Source organism: Pseudorca crassidens, chromosome 3, assembly GCF_039906515.1.
Source record: "Pseudorca crassidens isolate mPseCra1 chromosome 3, mPseCra1.hap1, whole genome shotgun sequence".
NCBI lineage: Eukaryota > Metazoa > Chordata > Mammalia > Artiodactyla > Delphinidae > Pseudorca > Pseudorca crassidens.
This window is the reverse complement of record NC_090298.1, coordinates 137,478,412-137,491,677: the sequence shown is the minus strand read 5'-3', so window position 1 is coordinate 137,491,677 and position 13,266 is coordinate 137,478,412. Positions and strand designations below refer to the sequence as shown.

At 41.4% G+C, this 13,266-nt stretch overlaps 1 protein-coding gene and 1 pseudogene across 1 annotated transcript in view; both read right to left on the bottom strand.

Moving 5' to 3' along the window:
* Positions 1 to 10,246, bottom strand: part of CANX (calnexin) — a 32,581-nt gene extending 22,335 nt beyond the window's left edge. The window contains exon 1 of the mRNA XM_067732571.1: positions 10,085 to 10,246. The gene's annotated coding sequence lies outside the window, so the exon portion shown is untranslated. The remainder of the gene's footprint in view (positions 1 to 10,084) is intronic.
* Positions 10,247 to 12,699: 2,453 nt separating this feature from the next.
* Positions 12,700 to 13,266, bottom strand: LOC137221036 (large ribosomal subunit protein uL30 pseudogene; annotated as a pseudogene).

Below are 13,266 nucleotides of genomic sequence, written 5' to 3'. Positions count from 1 at the left end.
ATTTTTTTAATATATTTTTAAAAACTTATTTTATTTATTTATTTTTGGCTACATTGGGTCTTCGTTGCTGCACACAGGCTTTCTCTAGTTGCGGTGAGGGAGGTTACTCTTTGTTGCAGTGCGCAGGTTCCTCATTGTGGTGGCTTCTCTTGTGTGGAGCATGGGACCTAGGTGTGCAGGCTTCAGTAGTTGTCGCACGCAGGCTCAGTAGTTGTGGCTCGCGGGCTCTAGAGCACAGGCACAGCAGTTGTGGCACACTGGCTTAGTTGCTCGGTGGCATGTGGGATCTTCCCAGACCAGGGCTTGAAACTGTGTCCCCTGCACTGGCAGGTGGATCCTTAACCACTGCACCACCAGGGAAGCCCCATGTATGAAAATTTTAAAAAATCATTGAAGAGGTTGAGTGATCCAAGGATGGCACACAGGATGTGACAAAACAATCTAACTGTATTACAAACATACAAAACAACCTCACTGAATGGGGTGGAGGGAAAAGATGTTAACCTAAGTAACTTTGGAAATGAGTGGAGTCTGTAAAACCAGACTGTACAAAAGCACTGCTCAAGTTGAGTAAGTTGTTTCACATGAATATACAGGTTAAGAATTCGGATACTGCTATATATGTATATCAAAATTTAACAACTAAATAAATGGATTGTGGGAGCCACTTTCAGTGTTGGGTGTGTGAATTTTACAGATAAGCAAGGGAAAGAGGCTAAAATAATCCTCATGGTAATGGGCGAGAGAGACTATAGTATGAATTCATGTTTATCTTAATATACAGAGGATTACACAGAGAAGTATTTATAGATACGTGCATATATACCAGTTAGTATACACACATATATTTCCTTGCTCTGTCAGCTAAGAGGGCATACAAGAAACTGCTACACCCCAGTAGCAATAAATACACCTAGTAGCAAGGATCTTGGTTTCCAATATCATCTCCAATAAAAGGAAACAGTGTTCCTTGGCTGACTCTAGGATTAGGGCAGGAAATATACAAGACGAGCCTGGAGCATCTTGTGGTGCCCGAAAGGGAAGTGTTCAAAACAAAAACAGAACACCCACAGTGATGGGGGCTATGTCAAAAGAACACAAGAAAAAGCAATGGCCAAAGCTGGAACAATACAAGCAACAAAATAAGTGGTACTGGATTATACCTCAAATTATAAAATAAATGCCCATGAATCTACACAATACAAATATATTATTGAGTAAATAAATAAATGAGGAAGAAACAAATTTCCCATGAAGAAATATTCCAAGTAACAGATGTAGATACTCCACTGTCAAGGAGGTGGAACGTAACCCCCCACTCCTTACGTGTGGGCTACACATAGTGATATTGATATCCTTCCAAAGAGCACAGTATGGAAAGGGGGAAAAACAAGAACTTTACAGTGGAGAAACCTAGCAAACACTACCTCAGCCAGCTGATCAAGGTCAACATCCAAAGTAATAGGTCATGTTGATAGTATGTACCCTTGATAAAATATGATGAAAACAGTACTTTAACCTCTGTGGTCTTCTTCCCAAAAATCCATATTCCCTCTCGTCATGAGAAAAACATCAAAGAAATCCCAACAGAGGGACATGCTACAAAATAATCTGACCAGTAGTCCTCAAAATATGTCAAGGTCATCAAAAAACAAAGAAAATCTAAAAAACTGTCACAGCCAAGAGAAGCTTAAGGAGACATGATGACTAATGTAGTGTGGTATCATGGAACAGAAAAAGGGCAGCAAGTAAAAACAAAGGAAATCTGAATTAAATATGGGCTTTAGTTGGTAATTATTTATCAATATTAGTTCGTTAATTATAATAAACGTACTATACTAATGTTGTTAATAATGGCAGAAACTGGGTATGGGTTATATGGGAATACTCTGTACTATCTTTATAATCTTTTTGTAGATCCAAAACTATTCTGTAAAATTTTTTTTTAAAAAAAGATGTTCCATTATTATGCACCAAATGTGATTGATTTGCCAAAAACCAGTTATTGGCAGAATCAGGATCAGAGGCCAAGTCTCCTGTCTCCCAATACCTTACTTGGTAATTCTATACTGGTTTTGTCTTAGAAACACAAAATAATTTTTCACATTTTAGTGTCTAAAAAGATTTCAGAAGCTTTTTTCTCCCTTTAAAACCCTTCATTTGGGGACTTCCTTGGTAGCACACTGGTTAAGACTCCATGCTCCCAATGCAGGGGGCCCAGGTTCAATCCCTGATCAGGGAACTAGATCCCACATGCATGCCACAACTAAGAGTTCGCATGCCACAACTAAGGAGCCCACCTGCTGCACATAAGACCGGGCACAACCAAATAAAAATAAATAAATATTAAAAAAAAAAAACCCTCTTCATTTGTCTTAACATTTACAGACTCCTAAGCAGAGAGCGTATTTCTCTGTTGTCACCCACTATTTCTAGGATTATCAATAGGAAATACGTAACAAGTAGCTCAGCAACAAAGCAATAATGCTTTTAAAAAACAAATAGCACATCTCCCCCACCCCCAACTTGCCCAAAGCCACAGAGCAAGTGATTCCTAGATCCAGAATGATCAGGAATAAAAGTGAATAAAGAAATTAGGTACCTTTAAACCGAGTAACTTTCCAGCAGTAAATAAACATTTACTACATTTTCTAAGTCTCTTCTACTTCACAGTTCATGCTCACTAAGCTACATTAGCTCTTCTAGTACAAGATTTCTCATATTCCTGAATGCCATTATAGCAGTTTCTCCCATACTTTTACTTTCTGCTTGAAAGCCATCATTTTCTTGGAGCACTTCATTTCCTGGTTTTCTTCCAAGAGCCATTTTCTCGCTCTAATTTTTTTATCACTGCAAGACCGTTACTCTACAGCAGTGCCCCTTTGAGCTAGGGTGCAAATGCTGGGTGGATGTCTAACTCATGACTAAGCTACTTAATGCCACAAACTGTCCCACAGTAGGCCCATTTAAATTCCTGTCTTGGCCAAATTACAAATTACTTACAGGCATAGACCTCCAGAAGAGCCAGCAATTAAAAATCAAAACCACGAACAAGAGAATCTTTTAATATTTATGAGTCTACTGAAGTGAACTTTTCTTTAAAATACCTTAAGTTATATGTAAATTTGAGTTTTTAACTAGAGCAAAGCCTAAGTCAATAAAACCAATACTATGAGGGCCAACACTATATAGTCCAAGTTCTGATTTCTGTTGATCCAGAACTGATCTACAAATAAAACTTACAATTTCTAGGTTCTAGAGAAGTGAACAGACTGCACTTCCTTCAAATACTCATCAATAAATCTCTCAACTGGACTTTATCTTTTTTTTTGGCCGCACTGCACAGCTTGCAGGACCTTTGTTCCCCCACCAGGGATCGAACCCAGGCCCCAGCAGTGAAAGCACTGAGTCCTAACCACTGGACCACCAGTGAATTCTCTCAACTGGACTTTTAATAAATGCTGGGTGGCAGAGTTCAAGACTGTTTTCTGGCAGTCACAAGACTGAACTGTCGGAATTCTGCGTTACAAAGGGTTAAAGGAGAATATATATGATGCCCATCAGAAAACCCAGCACATGTTAGAAACTAAATGAATGTTTGCTGATAGTGGTCAATTCCATGAGTGTCAACTAGTTACTAAGGATTAAAAAAAAAAAAGTCTCTGACCTTCAGGATCAATCTATATAGGGTGTCCTTAAAGTCTGGAAACATAAAAAGTATTTGCCCATGTTTTCAGAGTTTATGAATATTCTGTAGTATTAGTTCTATTAATCAAATGTTGGGGGTTTTGGGGGGATAATACCAAAATAAACTCATAACCTTTTATCTAACTAGGAAAAAAATGTGCATAGGTATGTTAGTACTACTTAACGCTCTAGCTTGAGTATTTTCCTTCTATTAAAAAAAAAGTCAAACAAGTAAAAATTTCAAAAATGAATTAGTGTCATGATAAAATTGCACATAACTATGTACACACAAGGGCATATAAAACCTGGAGAAATCTGAATAAGGTCTTTAGACTGTACCAGTGCAATTTTTTCCTAGTTTTGATATTTTACAATAGTTATCTATCTATACTACTATTGGGGGAAGCTGGGTGATGGGTACAAGAGACCTCTCTGTACTATTTTGCAACTTTCCGTGGGTCTATAATTATTTCAAAATTAAAATCTTCTTTTAAAAAATTTATTACTGGATCAGTATAGATGGTTCTTTAGACTTGATCAAAGTTGTCTAGAAAACAGCTTTAAATTCTAAAGCACAGAAGTACAGAGGAAGACTCAGAAATGAGTTGGATTAGAAATATGAACCCCTTACTCCCTTCCTTACAGTTAATAAGTGTTTTGTTTTTAATAATAAAATATAATTATCAACCTATATCCAAGTCAGAGAAGCTCTACCCTCTGGGATCACATAGACAAACGTACACAAAGCCAAGAAAACAGGAGCTAAACATATGCACATTTGTAATATATATTTATAAATAATATAAATGATTTCTGACTTGCTTCTCAGTTTCCCAAGGACAGAGCAAAAAGCCCAGTTCTCAAAATCTGAGTCAGAAGGATTTTTCAAGAGAAACTAATCTACTCACTTTTAATGTTTCAGTTCACTCTTTTAACTTTTCAAAGAGTGAATTTATCTTGAATTCTAGAGATGGAAGTTTTCTATTTTAAAAACTGATGATTCAGAAAATGAACTCCTTATACAAAAGGCAGTATGGTATATGTGATGGTGTAAACTGTCAAGTCAGAGAAAGCTGGGTTCTAGACTTTCCTGATCCTCTTTGTGGCCTTGGTCAGCTTACTGAATTTCCATGAGTCTTTCTTCCCTATTTTATAATGTAGCTAGTAGTATTAGTGGCTCGAAGGCTTGCTGTGAAAATATAAAAAGATAATACAAAGTCTATCAGAGTCCAGTACTTCATAGGAGTTCCCAAATGGTTTATTCTTTGATACAAAATTAGTACAACCACAGTGAATACATTTTCAATTCCCAGAATGGGCCAAAAGGTGTAACTGTGCCCGTACACCTCCTATATTTCAACAAAGCTGAATGATTTTATGTAACAAGAAACACTAGCTTTCCTCTGATTATACCCTACGATTTCGTCTTTAACTCTTCCTTGCAACGGTGTATATACAATTATAGCATTTGGACAGGGAAATATCCCTATTTATCTGTGATTTTCTTTTTTCCTGCTCTTCCACCAATTTTCTTTATGAATTCTCCCAAATTTAACTTATTTTTGGTTAATGATAATTCTGTTCTCAACACACATTCTAAAAAAAGTCCATATTATTTTACTATACACATTTAATAATGTACATGAGACTTCAACTGAACACAAAATATTCTATTTAATGGAAACAAATTTTAACAAATCCAAAATTGATCAACTTTAGGAATGGGCAAACACTAAAGAAATGTTACATTTGTCACCTCTCATTGGCAGAATCTTTATGCTCAGTAAGGGTCCATTCAGAAAAAAAATCTTTAAAACAAAGGGAGGCTCAAATTATTTTAAAATTAAATTTAAACTTTAATATTTTCAAGTTAGTCTAGTTTTGCATCTATTTTCTTAAAAGATACCGGTCTACGGTTTTCTTATGAAGTCTTTGTCTGGTTTTGGTATCAGGGTAATATTGGCCTCATAGAATGAGTTGGAAAGTGTTCTCTCTTGTATTTTTGGAAGAGTTTGTGAAGGACTAGCGTTAATTCTTCCCTAAGTATTTGGTAGAATTCACCAGTGAAGCCATTTGGTTCTGGGCTTTTCTTTGTAAGACTTTGTTTCTTAAAAGTAGTTAGGAAATTTCACCTCTAATTCCTTTAATCCATGAGAAATTAGAAAGAGGAACAGAAGGAATCCCACAGAAGGGATTATTTGTCTCAAGAGGGCTGAGGAAGTTCCTTTCTATTCCTAGTTTGTTGAGTGCTTCTATCACGAAAGGGTGTTGCACTTTATCGACTGCAATGATCATGCGGTTTTTGTCCTTTATTAATGCAGTATATTACATTCTTTATTATAGTTTGGTGAACCAACCTTACATTTCTGGGATAAATCCCACTTGGTTGTGGTGTATAATTTTTTTTTTTTAATTTTTAAATTTTATTTATTTACTTTTGGCTGCACTGGGTCTTCGTTGCTGCACGCGGACTTTCTCTAGCTGCGGCAAGTGGAGGCTACTCTGTTGCAGTGCGCAGGCTTCTCATTGCTGTGGCTTCTCGTTGCAGAGCACAGGCTCTAGGTGCTCGGGCTTCAGAAGCTGTGGCACTCAGGCTCAGTAATTGTGGCGCACAGGCTTAGTTGCTCCGCGGCATGTGGGATCCTCCCAGACCAGGGCTCGAACCCGTGTCCCCTGCATTGGCAGGCCGATTCTTAACCACTGCGCCACCAGGGAAGCCCTATAATTCTATATGTTGCTGGATCCCATTTGCTAGCATTTTGAGGATTTTTTGCATCTATTTTCTTAAGGGATACTGTTCTATGTTTTTCTTTTCCTGTGAAGTCTGTCTGGTTTTGGTATCATGGTAATATTGGCTTCATAGAATGAGTTGGGAAGTGTTCCCTCTTCTATTTTTTAGAAGGGTTTGTGAAGGATTGGTGTTAAAACCATTTGGTTTGGGGCTTTCCTTTGTGGAATTTTACCTCTTAAAAGTAGTTAGGAAATTTCACCTCTAATTCCTTTGATCCACGAGAAATTAGAAAGAAGAACAGAAGAAGTGGCCTAGCTGGTGTTCTAGGTTTCTGGGGGGGGGGGAAAGATTTTTATTTTTTGGCCATGCCGCATGGCTTGTGGGATCTTAGTCCCCCAACCAGGGATCGAACCCCGGCCCCCTGCAGTGGAAGAGCCAAGTCCTAATCACTGGACTGCCAGGGAATTCCCAAAAGTGATTTTTTTTTAAAAGGCAGTGTGTAATAAAAAATGAGGCAGTCTTTCTTTCATGTAGGCTATCCATTCATCTATTAATATACCCTTTTATTTTTTAAATATATTTATTTATTTTGGCTGCGCCAGGTCTTAGTTGCAGCACGCAGAATCTTCGCTGCGGCATGCGGGATCTTTTAGTTGTGGCATGCATGTGGGATCTAGTTCCCTGACCAGGGATCAAACCCGGGCTCCCTGCATTGGGAGCACAGAGTCTTAATCAATGGACCACCACGGAAGTCCCAATATACCCTTTAAAAATGTTAAGTCTTACCTTAGGTTGTCTAATTTAACCCTCAGAAGAACCCCAGGAAGTTCTATCATCCCCATGTGACACATGACAAAACTAAGGCTAAGAGAAGTTACATAAGCTGTCCAAGGTCACAGTTAGGCGTAGAACATAGAATAGTGTTATGAGCAGGAACTCAGAAGTCACAATCCCTAATCAGCTACTTAATAACTTCAGGGCCTCAGTTTCTTCATCTCTAAAATGAGAATAACAACACTATGTACTTCTTAGGATTGTTATATAAACAAAATGCATGTTAAGTGTTTATGTCAGTACTTGGCTTACAGTAAATGCAGCATTAGCAGTGATTTCTACTATTACTAGGTATTGCCCAGTGACACCATTTAACTTTTGATGGTTCTAAAACGCTGAGTTTTAAGGCAATAAGAAATTTGAAGTCTTAGATTGAAAAGGAACCACTTAAAAGGAATTTGATTCCAGTCGCAGATAACCATTTTAATACTACTACTTTCTGTCCCTCTGATATTACTACATGTGCATCTAGTCAAAATATAGAAGCACTTAAAGGGGGAAAAAAGTACGTAAAATTCAAAGTGGTCTTTATTGTAAATGATCATCCACTTAAAAACAGATATATACTACTGCCTAGTTTACAGTTTTGAATTTTGCTTTTCACTGACAGGAACATTAAAATCTATTTTTCCATAGCACTTTCTTTTCTCCTATAAACTAAGTAGGTTTAAGATGTGGATACGAAAACATTGCTGAAGATTCTAAATTATTTAAAAAACAAAATTCTCCAAATAATTTTCACAGCGCACAGTTGAGCTTTAATTTAAAGGCACATCTGTTTTAGTTAACAAAGCATTCAACATACACTTTACTGACAAAGTTCTACGGTAAGCTATATAGGTTATAACTATGTTCAGGCACTTTTATTATTTCCTAGGAGTTGTTATGAGCTGCCAATTCTTCTATTTGCACAGTTCACTATGCCATTCAAAGTAATTTCATGTTCACCATCTTATTTGTCCCTCCTGGTAAGGTATCCAGGACACTCTTCATTCCCATTTTAAAGAGGTGGAAACCAATGTAGTTCATTAAGCTAGTTACCATGCTGGGCCTGGAATTCAAATCTCTTGAGCCTGCATTTATGCTTACCAACTGTCACTTCATCCCCTTAAGCTATCTCTCAGGGCAAAGTGAACTCTGTAACTGAAAGGATGCAAGAGCATGATTGCCAAAACTGCAGCAACAACTTCCGTCAAAACGTTTACCCCTCGAGGTCCTTGAAAGATAATGTGCTGGTTGAAACTGCTGAGTTAAGATAGTAAGGTAGGGAGGGATGCTAACACCCATTATCAGATAGGTCAGAAAATTTGTTTGTTGTGCGACACATTTACTCCAATACAAAGTTCATTCTGGCCATCTCAAAATCCAGTTCCCCCGCTTATTTGCTTGTGTACCCTGGGTGGTGCACAGAACTCCCCACACCATCTTTTACCTATACCTACCATTTCTAACTATAGCAAATGTACAATTCAGCAGTGATTTTACTCATGGCCCTTAAACAGCACTGTCAAAAGACTGAGATACAGAATGATTTTAAGATCAATACAGTTCCTCCCTTAAAAGAAACTAAACCAAAACAAATCAAATCCTCCCAACCCACCAACTCTACTTATTAAAAAATTAAGCAAAATGTTCCATTTCTTAAATTAGAGGTAAAGAGCCTAACTGTGGCTCACCTTTGTCCTCCCAACCTTTTAATATTCAGCTCAGTTTAACTTCCTTCAGCCAGCATTCACTTGTGTCATGCCCAGCAGTTAATCCACTAAATCAGTTTCTTCCTCTATCTCCATAAATGTGACTTTAGGTCCCAGGGCTTAATCAACTCAAAAAGTAGGATGCTGGTGTAGTGGACCAACATCATTCAGACCATAACAATTTATTTCAATCGTTTATCAAGCAGTTAAAGTCCTTTTTTATACACAATTTAATTCTAACAACTCCACCAGGTATTATACCCATTATTTGGAGAGAACTGGGGCACAAAGGGGAAGTAAACTGTCCAAGTTCACATAGCAACAAATTGCTGATGAAGGACTTGAATCAGGGCTTAGCCTTAACAACTACACCAAATCTGCCTCAACAGTAATTCCAACGTGATCATAAAATTAATCGCATGACCTTGAGCCAATCATTCAGAGCTCTGGGCCTCAGTTTCCTCCACTATAAAACAACCTGCCCACAGAGAGCTTTTGGGAGCTTTCCTGCTTTAAAAATCCTGTGAATTTACTAGTTTACTTACTCCCCATCCCCGAATAGATGTAAATGTTAGGACTGAAATTTTTCAACCACTGCGTGTTCTAGCACATTCTTCATACTCGTCAGGCTACCAGAGTCCAGTCTTCACTTTGTGGTTTTAATTTTCAAATACTGGACCTGTAATGCTAATCCTAAACATTCTCTCTCGGCCCACTATCACCCTTCCCCACTACTAGGGATACCGACTAGGCCCGGTCCTATTCCAGACCTTTACCCGGTTACACCAGAACACCTCGCAGCTTCACAAACAGCCAACAACAGGCTTAAGAAAGCCCTAGAAGCAAAGCCAGAAGAAGAAGTTAGCTTTCCCAGAGGTCAAGAGAGGCTCTAGGGCACCTGCCACGCCTCCCGACCCCGCCGGCGCGGCTTGGGCCTGGCTACCCAACACAGGCGGCCCAGGTTCGGGCCTCGCCCTTCATGGCCCGAGCGTCCGCCTGGGCCTGAGCTCTCGAAACCCAGCCGGACCCCTCGGCCCCGGCCACGCCCGGCTCCTCGGGCCCTCGGACGCGGCGCCGCGTACCCAGGCCCCCAGGGGTCCTCACAGGCCCGAGAACACGAGCAGGCCTCCCGTCTCACCTCGAGCCTCAGGGGGACCGCCGGCGGCGCCGCGTCTCCTCCCGCCCGCACACCCGGCCCCGCGCTGCAGTAAAGACAGCGGCTGAGGCAGCACAACCGTCACGTGCTGCTGAACCAAGAGGCCTTGACTACCGCGACCGCCGCGCGAGCGAGCCCCACTGCACGAAGCCCGGCCCTGCGTCCGCCCCTCGCTCCTGAGTAGCTGCGGCCAGCGCTAAATCCCGCCCCCCCGCGCAAGTTCCGGGATTCGGTTGGTCGATGAGACCATCGCTCTCTTCACTTTCCCATACGCCCCCTAGGGCTATTCTTCGTGGAGAGTGGGGATTGGCTGGGAGTGAGGCAGGAAGTGGCCGTTGGTTGGGCGGGAGAGAAGGGGTAGGGCTGCGGCGGAATGGAGTACCGCCCAGGGCGCGCGCCCTGAGGCGGGGCCGGCCGGGCCGGCGTTCCCGCGCCGTGTTGCCTTCGTTCCTTACTGGGCCTGCTGCCCGGCGTTGCATCCCAGTCTCTGTGGTTCCGACCCCTCCTGGGCCTGGACCCGGGTCTCGGAGTCTGGCATCCCGTTTCCTTCTCTGGAGGGGCAAGTGGCAGCTGGCAAGAAGGGGTGGGAAGTCCGGTGAGATATCGGGAAGGGCCTGGTCCCCAATGCAGCGAGTGCGCGGCGCTGACGGAACCCGTCACGGCTCCTTAAGTCAGGCCTGAGGTCGACTGCACCACGCTGTGTAACCAGGCGCCACCGTTCCTGCAGAGTCACTGCTCTGGGCCCAGCAGCCTGAGGCCACCCTGTTACCCAACATCAAATACAGTCCAGAACACTACCCTCCAAGGTTATTTCAACTTTCAATTTGTGATGTTTCCTTAAGTAACATTAGACAAAGAGGGCACAAAGACACACTGACAACAGGATTGAAAGAAAAGGATGGTGCAATGGAAAAATTTCAAACACACCACAATTTTTGTAACTCACTTTTAGCACATCTTCAGTTTTCAGTATACTGAGAACCTCAGAAAATGGAAGTGGTCTATGGTTTTTCTAGACCTTTATAGGTCCTGGTCTCTGTCTTCCATTTGTTTGGATACCCAAAGGCTGAATGCTAGGCTGGGAAAAACTAGACTCAGTAGGTGTATCAACTACCCCAGGAGCCAGCTTTATTCCCTCCTGCCATCTGGAAGGGAAAATGAGAAGTCAAGAGTTTGGTGTTTGCATGAGTTTAGTATTCTCCAACTCTCACCCCCCAAATTTGTGTTAAGAGCATTTGCTTCCTTTTTACGTGGGGAAGTGGATATTCGAGGCAAAATGATGTTCTGGATGTCACAGGTTCCAAACAATGAGCTTAAAATGTAGTTACAGGAACTGTATGTGACCAAAAGAGTTACTGCAGCAAAGGTAACTGCTAAAACATGGTGGTACTGAAGAGAATTTAATGGGATTTTGAGTTGGGAGGAACTGCTTTCATCTAGAATGGACAGGGAAATAGGTAAGACTTGAGCTGGCCCTGGTAGGATATGCAGGATTTCTATAGGTGGAGACTTGGAGAAAGGCTTCTTTGGATGAGGGAATGGCATATGCAGAGGCAGGGAAATGGGTATTGTGTTTGGGGACACCATGTATGAGAGTATTTTGGCTGGAGAAAGGTGTTCAAGAAAGTAATAGGAGATCGGTCAGCTCCAGAGTTGGGTTAGGACCTAGCCAAGGAGTCTGTAGAGAGATAGTTTAAATTCTAGGTTTGGGTTATGATTTAGATATTTAGGGAAGCTTTTTTTTTTTTTTTGGCCACACCACGTGGTATGCAGGATCCTAGTTCCCCAACCAGGGATCAAACCTGCCCCAGCAGTGAAAAAGCCGAGTCCTAACCACTGGACTGCCAGGGGATTCCCTAGGGAAGCATTATTTTAATATTATTCCAGGGCGCAGTGGATAAGAATCTGCCTGCCAATGCAGGGGACACAGGTTTGATCCCTGGTCCGGGAAGATCCCATATGCCAAGGAGCAACTAAGCCTGCGTACCACAACTACTGAAGCACGTGTGCCTACAGCCCGTGCCCTGCAACAAGAGGAGCCACCGCATGGAGAAGCCCGCATGCCGCCACTATGAGGCTGGTTAGGAAGCCACTTCTTGAAGTTGATTAAAGGGCAGAATTAGGGAATGACAGAGTGTATAGGAACAAAAGCATTAAATGTTGATGCTGAAGAATGCTCCACTGGATTCAGGAGGCTAGGGAAAGAGAAGAACCAAAGGCAACGATGAGAGTATGAGCCTGAGTGACTGGTGGTAAAGTATAGAGCCCCTAAAAAAAAGGGAATTCAGGTTTAGCTGATCCTGGGAATCCTGGGTCTGGGCCCAAGACAGAGCAGGACTGTAGGTCCTGCCAAGAATCTTGGAATTCTAGGGGTTTTTCTGCTAAAGCATAATGTTCTTGAAAAGAAGTTGCAGACAAATCCCTGCAGAATGAGTTTTTAATTTTTTTATAGTCTGAAATCAGTCACTGTTTATTAACTGACCAGATTACAAAAATAATCATGGTAGACACACCTCAGTTCATCCATCTAATAAGCCTGTTAGATCTGTTGATCTGGGCTCCCGGAGAAGGTAATTTGAAGGGCCACAGGAAGCCCTTCAAATTAGATCCTCCATGTAGATGATGCCATATTTACCAAGGGATGCAGCAAAGTGTTATCTGTCAGGGCAATTCTCTTCTTGTTGATTTTGCCATAACAATAATTGTAGATGCATTCATTTTCTGACTTCAGGTTCAGGTACCCCCATGAAATATGTGGTTCCACATTCCTCAAATCTTAACTGAAGCCTTGCTGAGCTTAACAAAGGTGCCGTGGAAGATGCAGCGAAAACGAAGAAGCTGTAACACCTTTCGGATCTCTGGGCTCACACCACTGATACCTGTGATCCTGATGAGGAATGCCCATTTGGGTCCAGCAGGTACACCAAACTTGCCCGCTTTTCTTGTCATCCTTTCCTTCTGAATCTCAGTTCTATCTGCCTATATTCCTTGTGACAGTGATTAGCTTTTTCATAGATAAGCTTCTTCCTTGCGTTTTGAAGCATCTTTTGGGCAAACTTCTTTCTCAGGCACTCGATCTCAGGCTCTGTAAAATCCCTCCACTTGTTTCTTAAGGCTTTTCCTTCTATTCTACACCCACCATGGTTCCAGTTGGAAAAAGGCAT